Source organism: Lactuca virosa, chromosome 4, assembly GCF_052849685.1.
Source record: "Lactuca virosa cultivar CGN04683 chromosome 4, Lactuca_virosa_CGN04683_v6, whole genome shotgun sequence".
In the NCBI taxonomy this organism is placed as follows: Eukaryota; Viridiplantae; Streptophyta; class Magnoliopsida; order Asterales; family Asteraceae; genus Lactuca; species Lactuca virosa.
Genome location: NC_136429.1, coordinates 442,626,935 through 442,638,326, shown reverse-complemented (window position 1 = coordinate 442,638,326; position 11,392 = coordinate 442,626,935).

The window sequence follows — 11,392 nt, the reverse complement described above, 5'->3', positions numbered from 1 at the left end:
TATTCAAATCTAACATTAACCCATTATTAAGCAATAAAGAATAAACTCCTATCTTGGTAACAGGTGATGCTTTGATGTTGCCCATGACTAAGTTTATCTTCCCGTGCTCCACTTGCTCACTTCTTCTTAGTGCCTGCAAATCAGTACAAATGTGAATACCACACCCTGTATCAAGCACCCAAGAATTAGCATTAGATGAGTTGTTAGACAATATTGTGTAAATACCTGCATGGGTGGGTTTAACCTTCCCATCCTTTAGATCTTGCAGATATTTGGGGCAGCTTCGCTTGAAGTGTCCCTTATACTGGCAATAGAAGCATTGTGCTTCCTTTGGGTTTGAAGAAGGAGTAATGGGACCTATCTTTGTCCCACTTGAAGAGGAACCATCAAGAGTCTTACCCTTGGTACCCTTCGAATGGTTTTTCCTCTTCTTACCCTTTCCCTGCCCAATAGCCAGAACAGGGGCTGTTGAAGGAGTAGAAGTAGCAACCGCTTTACCCTTAAGGCCATTTTCAGCTGTCCTTAAGAGTCCTTGAAGTTTGCTAAGTGTGACTTCCTCCTTGTTCATATGATAAGTCATACGAAACTGATCATAACTTGGAGGTAAGGAATGGAGAATGATGTCAATCGCCATTTCCTCAGGAAAGTCAACATTTAGCTTCAGCAACCGGTCAACGAACCTTTGCATCTTCTGCAAGTGACCGGTGATGGGTTCACCATCCTTCATTCTTGCGGTTATCATGGAGGAGATGATTTCATACCTCTCTTGACGCGCGCTCTGATGGTACCTTTCCATCAGATCCAGGTGCATCTCATAGGGGTAGAAATCTTCATAGGATTTTTGAAGTTCAGGAGTCATGGTGGCCATCATGATGCATGCTACTTTAGTAGCATCCTTTTCATGTGCAACAAACTCCGCAAACTCTTCAGGAGTAGCAGTGGCTTCATTCACAACCTTAAGCTCCTTATCGAGGACATATTCTTTGTCCTCATAGCGGGTAATCATTCTGATGTTTCTGATCCACTCATTGAAATTGGATCCATCAAAGATGACCTTACCACACAAGTTCATAAGGGAAAAGGAGCCTGTTGGGTTTGAGCCAGAAGCATTGTTGGAAGACATCTGAAAGGAAAGAAAGACAAGTTTCATTAGATTAGGAATCCTTAATAATTCACCCAAATGAAATATTAAGGCTAGGACCCAACAAACTATTTATAGTTGGAAGAGGGATGCCGTAATCCATACTATAAAATATTTGAAGGTAGGTAAATGACGATTTACCAATTTCCACCATAAGAACGAAATATTTTATTATTAGGTTTTATTGGTCTTGAAACTCCTAGATCTTTTGAGATACATTGAACTTTTCAATGGCATGTTTGAATCTCGATTGTGCCCTCTCAAGTTTGTGACTGGGATGCCGAGGATCACAAACAAGGTGTGAATAACCATACAAATTGACTTGGTACCCTCAACAATATTACCTAATCGATGTGCCGGTTAACCACACACGCTCCACCGATCTATAATAAGGTCAAGTTACCCTTTGCCACTCTTACTAGTCCATGTTAGTGTGCCGGTTAACCACACACGCTCCACTAACGACTTGGTAAGGTACAAAGTGTGATTTTATGGGCTAGCACCAATTTCACATTTTCCTAAAGTAACTAAGATTGGGAATTTATAATGTATAGTTACTTTATAATTCATTATACTTTTAACAAGTATTTAAAGTCGTATCCTACCCGTTCGGCTAACGACCCTCCACCGATCAAGGAAGCGGTGGGTGAGAGTGGACACCCATTAAGTCACCATTTTATAGGCAACAACCTTATACCCCCTTATAGACCGGCTTCGTGAATGAGGCCTACTAACGGTAAGAATGACATATTCTTATACATATCTATATAATAAAATTATAATAATAGTATAAGTGTTGATTTTTAAACCTTTTAAAAATCTAAGGTTTAATTTGGAATTAAAGTATTAGAGTGTAAGACTTTTCAAATTCCAAAACTTGAGGGCAAGAATTGAAACTATTCCAAGTCTCTTCAATTTGTAACTTATGAGTTTTAATGGTTCATAAAAATGAAGACTCTTCATTTTATGAAACCTCTTTAGTTCTTTAATCATAATTAAAAGAAGTGACTCTTGGTTATCCATAACTTGAGGACAAGTTATGGACACCATCATAGCCATTAAGATCATGAATTAAACACACATGGTGGTTACACATAATTCCTATGATCTTCTAAAAACTCATAAGAACACAAATTCATGTCAAGCAATTTCAAGAAATCATATAAACATATACAATACTTGAAAATTGATAAAAGTCATGTAAAATGGGTTAACATAATCATTATCATTTTGAAAAACAGATTTTACAAGTCCAAAACAGATTGGGATAATGATCTTAATCCATTTCCAGCAACAAAACTCGAAAAAAACTGCCCAGCACGCTCCTACTCGCCGAGTGCACTATTCTACTCGGCGAGTAGAATGAATTTGTTCATGGACTCGGCGAGTCCTCCCCATGGACTCGGCGAGTCCAGTCGTCAGAATGCAGAATTTTTCGATTTTTAAACAGTTTTGCATCAAGTATACAGAAAACAATCCTAGGCTCTGATACCACTGATGGGTTTTGAGCATTCTAACACTTCCTAAGTGTACATGCAACCCTAATAACCTTGAATCTATGTTTTCTCTATATACATGCAAATTTCTTTTTCAAGGTTATTTCCTAACTAGCATGGCATGGGGATTACATAAAACATAAAACTAGTAGAAATACATACCTTGTTGTTGCTTGGATTCCTTCAAGACTTTGTGAGCCTAGCACCCCAAATGTTGTGCCTCAAATGCTTCACACAACACCACAAGACTTTGAATAACTTGAGAGAATACTTCTAGCACTCAAAATTGGTTATGCCCTCTCTAGTAACACTATGTCCACTAGGTCCACTTTTTGCTAGCCATAGGGTTCCTTTTATAGTGTTGTCACAATTAGGGTTTACACATGAATGCCCTTAATTGTCATGACTCTTGATTTCCCATGACCCATGGATTTGTAACTCCCATGGACTATCCATGGAGCTCCATATGGTTACATCCATAACCCATAAACCATGGATCATTAATCCACCATAAAAGAATTGATGATTGTCATAGTCAACCCTATATATTTAATTAGTCTCACTTTGATCACCAAATTAATACTAGATTAATACTTGATCAATACTAATTAAATAATACTATTATTAATATATTAGAACTTATAATATATTAATAATCATAAGTGCCTTATTCTCTCATTTAGTCTATCCAAGTATTGCAATGCCATGCAACCCAAATGGACCATGCCGGGTCGGGTCAAGTTCATACCAAATAAAGTTATGGACTTAGACACTATATCCAACACCATATCGGTTGGCTCCTCCCGAGATGCAGGAGTTGTCTACGCAGCTGCAGGAGCTGCTAGACAAGGGTTTTATCAGACCAAGTAGTTCGCCTTGGGGAGCCCCGATTCTGTTTGTCAAAAAGAAGGACGGGTTACATCGCATGTGCATAGACTACCGGGAGCTGAACAAGGTAACGGTGAAGAACCGTTACCTACTCCCGAGGATTGACGACCTCTTTGACCAGCTTCAGGGAGCATGTTGGTTTTCCAAGATTGATTTGCGCTCGGGTTACCATCAGATGAGGGTCAGAGAGGAGGATGTGCAGAAGACTGCGTTTCGGACTCGCTATGGCCATTATGAGTTCATGGTGATGCCCTTCGGGCTCACCAATGCTCCTGCCACGTTCATGGATCTCATGAACCGCGAATGTAGACCGATGTTGGATCGGTCTGTGATAGTGTTTATTGATGATATCTTGCTTTACTCCAGGTCGCAGGAGCAACATGCGGAGCACCTGCGAGAGGTTTTGGATACTTTGAGGAGGGAGAGCTTGTACGCCAAGTTCTCCAAGTGTGAGTTCTGGTTGCGCGAGGTGCAGTTTCTTGGGCACCTTGTCAATCAGAACGGGATTCTGGTCGACCCGGCCAAGGTGGAGGCCGTGATGAGATGGGAGGTTCCGAAGTCTCCATCCGAGATTCGGAGTTTCCTGGGATTAGCCGGCTACTATCGGAGATTCATCCAGGATTTCTCCAAGATAGTCGTGCCTTTGACTCGGCTTACGAAGAAGGCCGTAGTTTTCCGTTGGGGACCCGAGCAGCAGGCCGCATTCGAGACTCTGAGACAGAGATTATGCGAGGCACCGATCCTAGCCATGCCTGAGGGCGTAAAGGATTTTGTGGTATACTGTGACGCGTCCATTGCGGGTTTGGGCGCGGTTTTGATGCAGAGAGGGCACGTTATTGCATACGCTTCGAGGCAGCTGAAGCCTCACGAGACGAATTATCCGACGCATGATTTGGAGCTCGGGGCTGTTGTTTTTGCCCTCAAGATTTGGTGTCATTACCTCTATGGGGTTCGTTGTACCATTTACACGGACCACAAGAGCCTAAGGTATCTTATGGATCAGCCGAATCTAAACATGAGGCAGTGTCGGTGGTTGGACGTGGTGAAGGATTATGATTGTGAGATCCTTTACCACCCGAGAAAGGCCAACGTGGTGGCCGATGCGCTTAGCCGCAAGGCAGCGCCGATCAGAGATATCTATATGCGGATGATAGTAGTGACCCCAGTATTGGAGCAGATCCGAGAGGCCCAGCAGGAGGCTATGAAGGAGGAACATCGGAAGAGTGAGCGTATAGTGGCTCAGGTTTCCTCCTTCGACTATGACAGCAGGGGATTATTGACACTACACCGCAGGGTGTGGGTTCCATACCACGGAGGCATGCGCCAGGTTCTGATGGAGGAGGCGCACAAATCCCGATTCTCCATTCATCCCGGGGCGACGAAGATGTATAGGGATCTTCATCTTGATTATTGGTGGCCCTGCATGAAGCGGGATGTAGCATGGTATGTGGAGCGGTGCTTGACCTGCAGGAGGGTCAAGGCCGAACACCAGAGGCCACACGGCAAGATGCAGCCGTTGGATATTCCCCTGTGGAAGTGGGAAGATATTACTATGGATTTCATCATCAAGCTTCCCAGGACCGCGCGGGGAGTGGATTCCATATGGGTCATCGTGGATCGGTTGACCAAGAGTGCCCATTTTATACCGATCCAAGAGAGCATATCGGCCGAGAAGTTGGCTGATATCTATATTCTAGAGGTGGTGGCTCGACACGGGGTGCCAGTCTCTGTGATTTCTGACAGGGATGTTCGGTTCACTTCCAGGTTTTGGAAGAAATTTCACGATGAGTTGGGTACTCGTCTGCATCTCAGCACCGCCTTTCACCCGCAGACGGATGGCCAGAGCGAGCGGACCATCCAGACTCTGGAAGATATGCTGCGGGCGTGTGTGTTAGATTTTGGTGGTAGTTGGGATACTTACCACCTGTTGGCTGAGTTCTCCTACAACAACAGCTACCACGCGAGTATCGATCGTCCTCCCTTTGAGATGTTATACGGGAGGAAGTGCAGGACCCCGATATGCTGGGGCGAGGTTGGCCAGAGAGTCATGGGGAGCACCGAAGTGGTGCTCAAGACGACCGAAAGGATTCAGCAGGTCAGGAGCAGACTTCAGACTGCACAGAGTCGGCAGAAAAGCTATGTCGACAAGCGCCGTTCAGACCTGGAGTTCCAGGTCGGGGATATGGTTCTCCTGAAGGTGTCGCCTTGGAAAGGCGTCATCCGTTTCAGGAAGCGGGGCAAGTTGGGCCCCAGGTATATTGGACCTTTCAAGGTCATAGCCCGGGTGGGCAAGGTGGCGTATCGGCTGGACCTGCCAGCTGAACTCAGTCAGATTCATAGCACCTTCCACGTCTCCCAGCTAATGAAATGCCTGGTGGACGACTCGGCAGTGGTGCCCCTAGAGGATATTCAGGTTGATGACAGCCTGAACTACATTGAGCGGTCTGTGGCGATCCTCGACCAGAAGTCGAAGGATCTGAGGAACAAGAAGGTCGAGCTGGTGAAGGTGCAATGGCAGCATCGGAAGGGCTCGGAATGGACGTGGGAGCCGGTAGACGAGATGATGGAGCATTACCCAGAACTCTTTCAGGATCGAGCAGCAGACTTCGAGGACGAAGTCTAAAAGAAGTGGGGGAGATTTGTAGCACCTGGTTCCTGGTATGTATTTCATTCAAGTATTTTGCATATTGGCCTTGGACTCGGCGAGTTGAGGTCCAACTCGTCGAGTCGGAGCGTCTTGGACGCGGGAGTTTAATGAACTACGCGACGAGTCGGCGGCCGGACTCGGCGAGTAGGCGTTGTCCGGACAAAACCCTAGTTTGAGGGTTTGCACCCTATTTAAACCACTTATTCAGCCTCCCTTTCGTCCTTAATACTTCCAGAACTCTCCATAGCAAACCCTAGCCGTTTTTTAGAAGAACTAAGGCATTTTGGTGGATTTTGCTAGTTGTGATCATAAGAAGGAAGGAGAAAGACTTGAGGAACCAAGTGGAGACCAGGGGAACCCAAGTTTATGCATCATCCACAGTTCATCGGAGGTATAAAGCTGTTATCTTGCTATTTATTTTGATAGATTCCTTTTTGGGGAGATTTAGGGCTTTTAAGCCATTTTTGGTAACCAACCATGATTGCAAGCATGGTTGGGGGTTGAGGCTTCAGATTTAGGTCATTAAAGGAGTTTCAAGGCAGTTAGGGGCTGCTTTTGCACCCATGAAAGGTCCCATGCATCATGAGGGCACCAAGGCACCAAGGCCGGCCCGTATACGTGCGACACGTTAGTATCTGAGTGTGGGCAAGACCCGCATCTCCTAGTTGAGTTCGTTCATGCTATATGTCTGTATGATAGATTTAGTTATACTTGTTGTCTGTGTGATACTTGTATGTTTGATTAGGTAGTTGTGCGTGGGCGGGGCCCGTACCTCAGTGATAGCGGAGTGTGGGTGGGGCCCGTATCTCCTGACCAGCGGAGTGTGGGCGGGTGTAACATCCGGATTTTCAGGTACATTAATTATTCATTTATTTTTGGATATTTTGGGAGAGACTCGGCGAGTTGACGCTTAGACTTGCCGAGTAGAGTCGCGCATTTTAATCCGCATTAATGATCGGACTCGGCGAGTCCATACGTGGACTCGACGAGTCCATGCTGTTTAATGAAACCCTAATTTCTTGGGTTTGGGACCTATTTAAAGGCCCTTATGGCCTCCATTTGCGGCTACCTGTTCACAGAGGGAAACCCTAGAGTGTTTGAGCGTTTTGGGAGAGAAAGGAAGCCATTATTGACTTTTGTGGTGATGTTTAGCAAGAAGAAGGAGATCCAAGCCAAAGGGAAGTAAAGGAGGTTGCTATTCAGTGGATTTGAAGCTTAGATCATCACATTTGAGGTAGTAATTCGACTCTCCTTCTGTTCTTATGATGATCATATGGATTCAGGGTTTCTTAGACCCTTTGTTGGTTAGATTTGATGTCCAAATAGTCCCTTATGATGATGAGGCTTTGGATCTGGATCCATAGAGGTCCAGAGAGCCTTTTTCATTAAGCTTTTTGAAGAACAATGGAGGTTATGACCTTGGGTTATGGTATTTGGGGCTAAATCATCATATATAATCAAATAGATGTTGTATGTGCATCAAGATAGAAACTTTACGTGGTTATTGGGTTTGGGAATGATAGATCTATAGGTTAGAGGACTGGATCTGACCTCAGAAGGTTGTTTGAGGTTGTGCATGGAATGGACTCGCCGAGTCCATGAGTGGACTCGACGAGTTGAGTCGGGTTGCCCCGCGACTCGCTATCTGTGACGAACCGTGGAGCAAAGGGTTGACCCAGTGAGTCAAGAGGGAACCAGGAGCGAAGAAGACAGGCGTGGACTTGCCGAGTCACCTTAGTGCACTCGGCGAGTCGGGTCCAATGTTGACTTTCGTTGACTTTTAGGGTTTTGGTCAACATGGGGACTTTCGAGTCAGGGAGGGGTAAAAAGGTCTTTTACCCTTCTGTGGGATTGTAGAAAAGGATTTTAGTCTAGCGTTGAGAGCCGATAATGATTTGAAATAATTACCTTATGTGATTAGGCGGGGCTAGGTCGTTGCTTCGAGGTTCAGGGATATCGAGCACGTGAGTTACTAGGCATCATACGAGGTGAGTCTTCTCACTATGCCTTACCCGATTGGGTATTTATATGTGACCGGAAGGTCTTATGTGTATATTGTATATGTGATGCATGTTATATGTGATATGTTATGATACGAGTATGATGATGTGGACCGGAAGGTCAAGATGTTATGGACCGGAAGGTCAACAGAGTTATGGGATGGAAATCCCCTGAGACACTGGATCGGAAGATCCTATGGCCTGGAAGGGCGTATGTGCTATACGTGGTATTTTGGGGAACTCACTAAGAATTTATGCTTACCGTGTTATGTATGATATGTGTTTCAGGTACCAGAGATGACCACGGGAAGGTGCCAACTTGATCAGTACACACTTGCAGATGACATGCTCTTGAGATCTTGGGATATGGATTTTGTTATGTATTTTGAAAGAATATTGGATACATGATTTTGAATGGTTTGGAAGTGACATGTTTTATTAAAATAAATTGAAAAATTGTTTGAAATTTTTACGGTGTTACAAATTGGTATCAGAGCCTTGGTTTGAGGGATTCGGATTCACCTTCGGGTGTATTTGAACTCAAACTGAGGATTTAAGAAAGATTTTCAATAAATAAACAATTTTTCTAAAAAGAGTAAAAGAATTTAAAAGATACGCGAGGAAGCAGTGTGTACGATCAGCCCGCGCCCGAACGGTGATTTCCCAAAATACCCTTACATTTTGTGTTATGAGACAAGTTGAGATGTGTTATGCATGCTAGAATAGGCTAGGTATTCATATTAGGACTAGAGTGGCCTGATTTGTGATGCCTTAGCCTAGGAAGATTCTGCTGCCATGAGATGCTTTAGAGTAAGTAGGTAGCAGTGAGGTGCAATGAGAGTCTACCGAAGGGTAGTTTACGTGTGGAAAGAGATAGAGTACTTGGGACTTGGGATCCTTGGAGGATGACTTGAGATGAATATTGATACGGTGTGGAAGGTAGTATTAGGCCCGTACTACTGGAAACACCGGATCAGTGTGCAGCCCAAGTAGGAATCCTTCGGGTTCTAGGAATCGAGTAGGGTTGGGTTATCGAGTGTGAGTACGCTCGAGCGAGTATCTGATATTTTTTATGTTGTATTTCAGAGACATCATGGTTGGGACGCGCCACAGAGCAGAGACCAGCGAGAGAGGTGTGAGCGACAAGGAGCTCCGCCAGATGATTCATGATGAGGTGGTTGCTGCCATCCGAGCTGAGATTCCAGAGATGTTCGGGTCTATTAAGACCACGCTGATTGAGACCTTTGATGAGCGATATGCTGCTCTTACTGATGCTGCTGTTGCTGCAGCCACTGCGGCCGTTGCTGCTGCCAGGCCACAGGGGGTGACTCGTTGTTGTACCGGGAGTTCAGCAACACGAAGCCACCAGAGTTTGATGGGACTCAGGATCCGATAGCAGCGATGAGGTGGATCTCAGATATTGAGGGGTGCTTTTACACATGTTCATGTCCAGAGCATCTGAGAGTTCGGTTCGCGCTGAACCAGCTTCGCTTGGGGGCGAAGGATTGGTGGAAGTTCGTGACAGCGCATTTTTCTCCAGCAGAGCTTGCTGCGATGACCTGGGAAAGGTTCACCACTATGTTTCGTGATGAGTACGTTCCCCCGGTGGAACGAGAGCGTTTGGCTCAGGAGTTCTTGACCCTCAAGCAGGGTACTGAGTCAGTTACTGTGATTACCCGGATGTTTCATGAGAGGGCGATGTTCTGCCCTGAGCACGTGTCGACCGAGCAGGCACGTATGAGCCGATATCTGGGCATTCTGAGGAGGGACATTCTTGAGTTCGTGGCGAACTCATCATATCGGACATTTGCTGAGCTCCAGGCAAATGCCCGGAAGAGGGAGATTGAGCTGGAGACTCAGGCCAGGGAGGAGGCTGAGTCTCAGAGCAGGGACCGTCGACCGGCACAGTCTCAGCCGGCGGCCAAGCAGGGAAAGCCCGCTGATTCGAGATCTGGGGGCCAGAAGGGCCGCACTTGCGGGAAGTGCGGCAAGGGTCATGATGGAGTTTGTAGAGCGGGTGCTTGCTACAAGTGTGGCAAGGAGGGGCATATCGCCAAGGATTGCCCCAAGGGATTCATGGTTTGCCTTCATTGCATCCAGACTGGACACCAGAAGGCGGAGTGTCCACAGTTGCGGGGGACAACACAGGGAGCCTCTCAGGAATCTACCCCTGCTACTGCGAGAGCCATTGAGGATCGGCCGATGAAGGCCGAGGCACCGAAGGCGCGAGGGAGAGCGTTCCAGCTGACAGCGGAGGAAGTCCGTGCTGCACCCGACGTCGTGGCCGGTATGTATTCTGTTCATGTTTATTTATGTTGTTACAAGATTTTGTGTTTATATTATGTTATTCGTAGGTACTTTTCTTGTGAATTCTGTACCTGCTTTTATGTTATTTGACTCGGGTGCGAGTCGGTCTTTTGTGTCACTAGCATTCTGTAGACACATCAGTACCCAGCGAGAGGTGATGATTCGACCTCTGCGTGTTTCTATAGCTGACGAGCGAGCGGTGTATGCCACAGAGGTGATTCGAGGTTGTGTACTCGAGATTTTCGGAGTGGAGTTTCCGATTGACTTAGTTCCTATCGTGATGGGAGATGTCTGTGTCATCGTGGGCATGGACTGGTTGAGCAGATTTGGGGCGGTTATCGACTGCGAGCGACAGCTGGTGACCATACGAGACCCTAGTGCGGGAGTTCTTACAATGTACGGCGAGGGTACACGTACTGGGTCGGCATTTTGTTCGGCCGCTAGAGCGAGACAGAGTATACAGCAGGGCTGTAGTGGGTTTGTGGCATATGTGATGGATACGAGGGTGGATTCAGGGAGGCCGAGGACAGTTGATGAGGTTCCGATAGTGCGAGATGTCACACCCCCAAACCAAGGATGGCGGAAATGTCCGGGGGTGGAGGACTTCATGTATAGTATCATAACAACAATTGTAATAGTAATTCAAGCAAACACAACCAACATATATATAATTGAAAAAGTTACATCATTGTATGAATTACATGTTTACGAATCAATTACAATATGTTGACAAAATATGAAATAGTAGACGCCTTAGCGTCCCATCCTCAAAAGCAATTGGTTACCTGTTTAATGATTTCCTGAGAATACAAGTTGTTTGAAAAAGTTTCAACACAAAGGTTGGTGAGTTCATAAGCTTTTGTTTGGTATTATTAAAAGCCTTTCGTTTGTAAAAGTAGTATTTGTTTTAGAA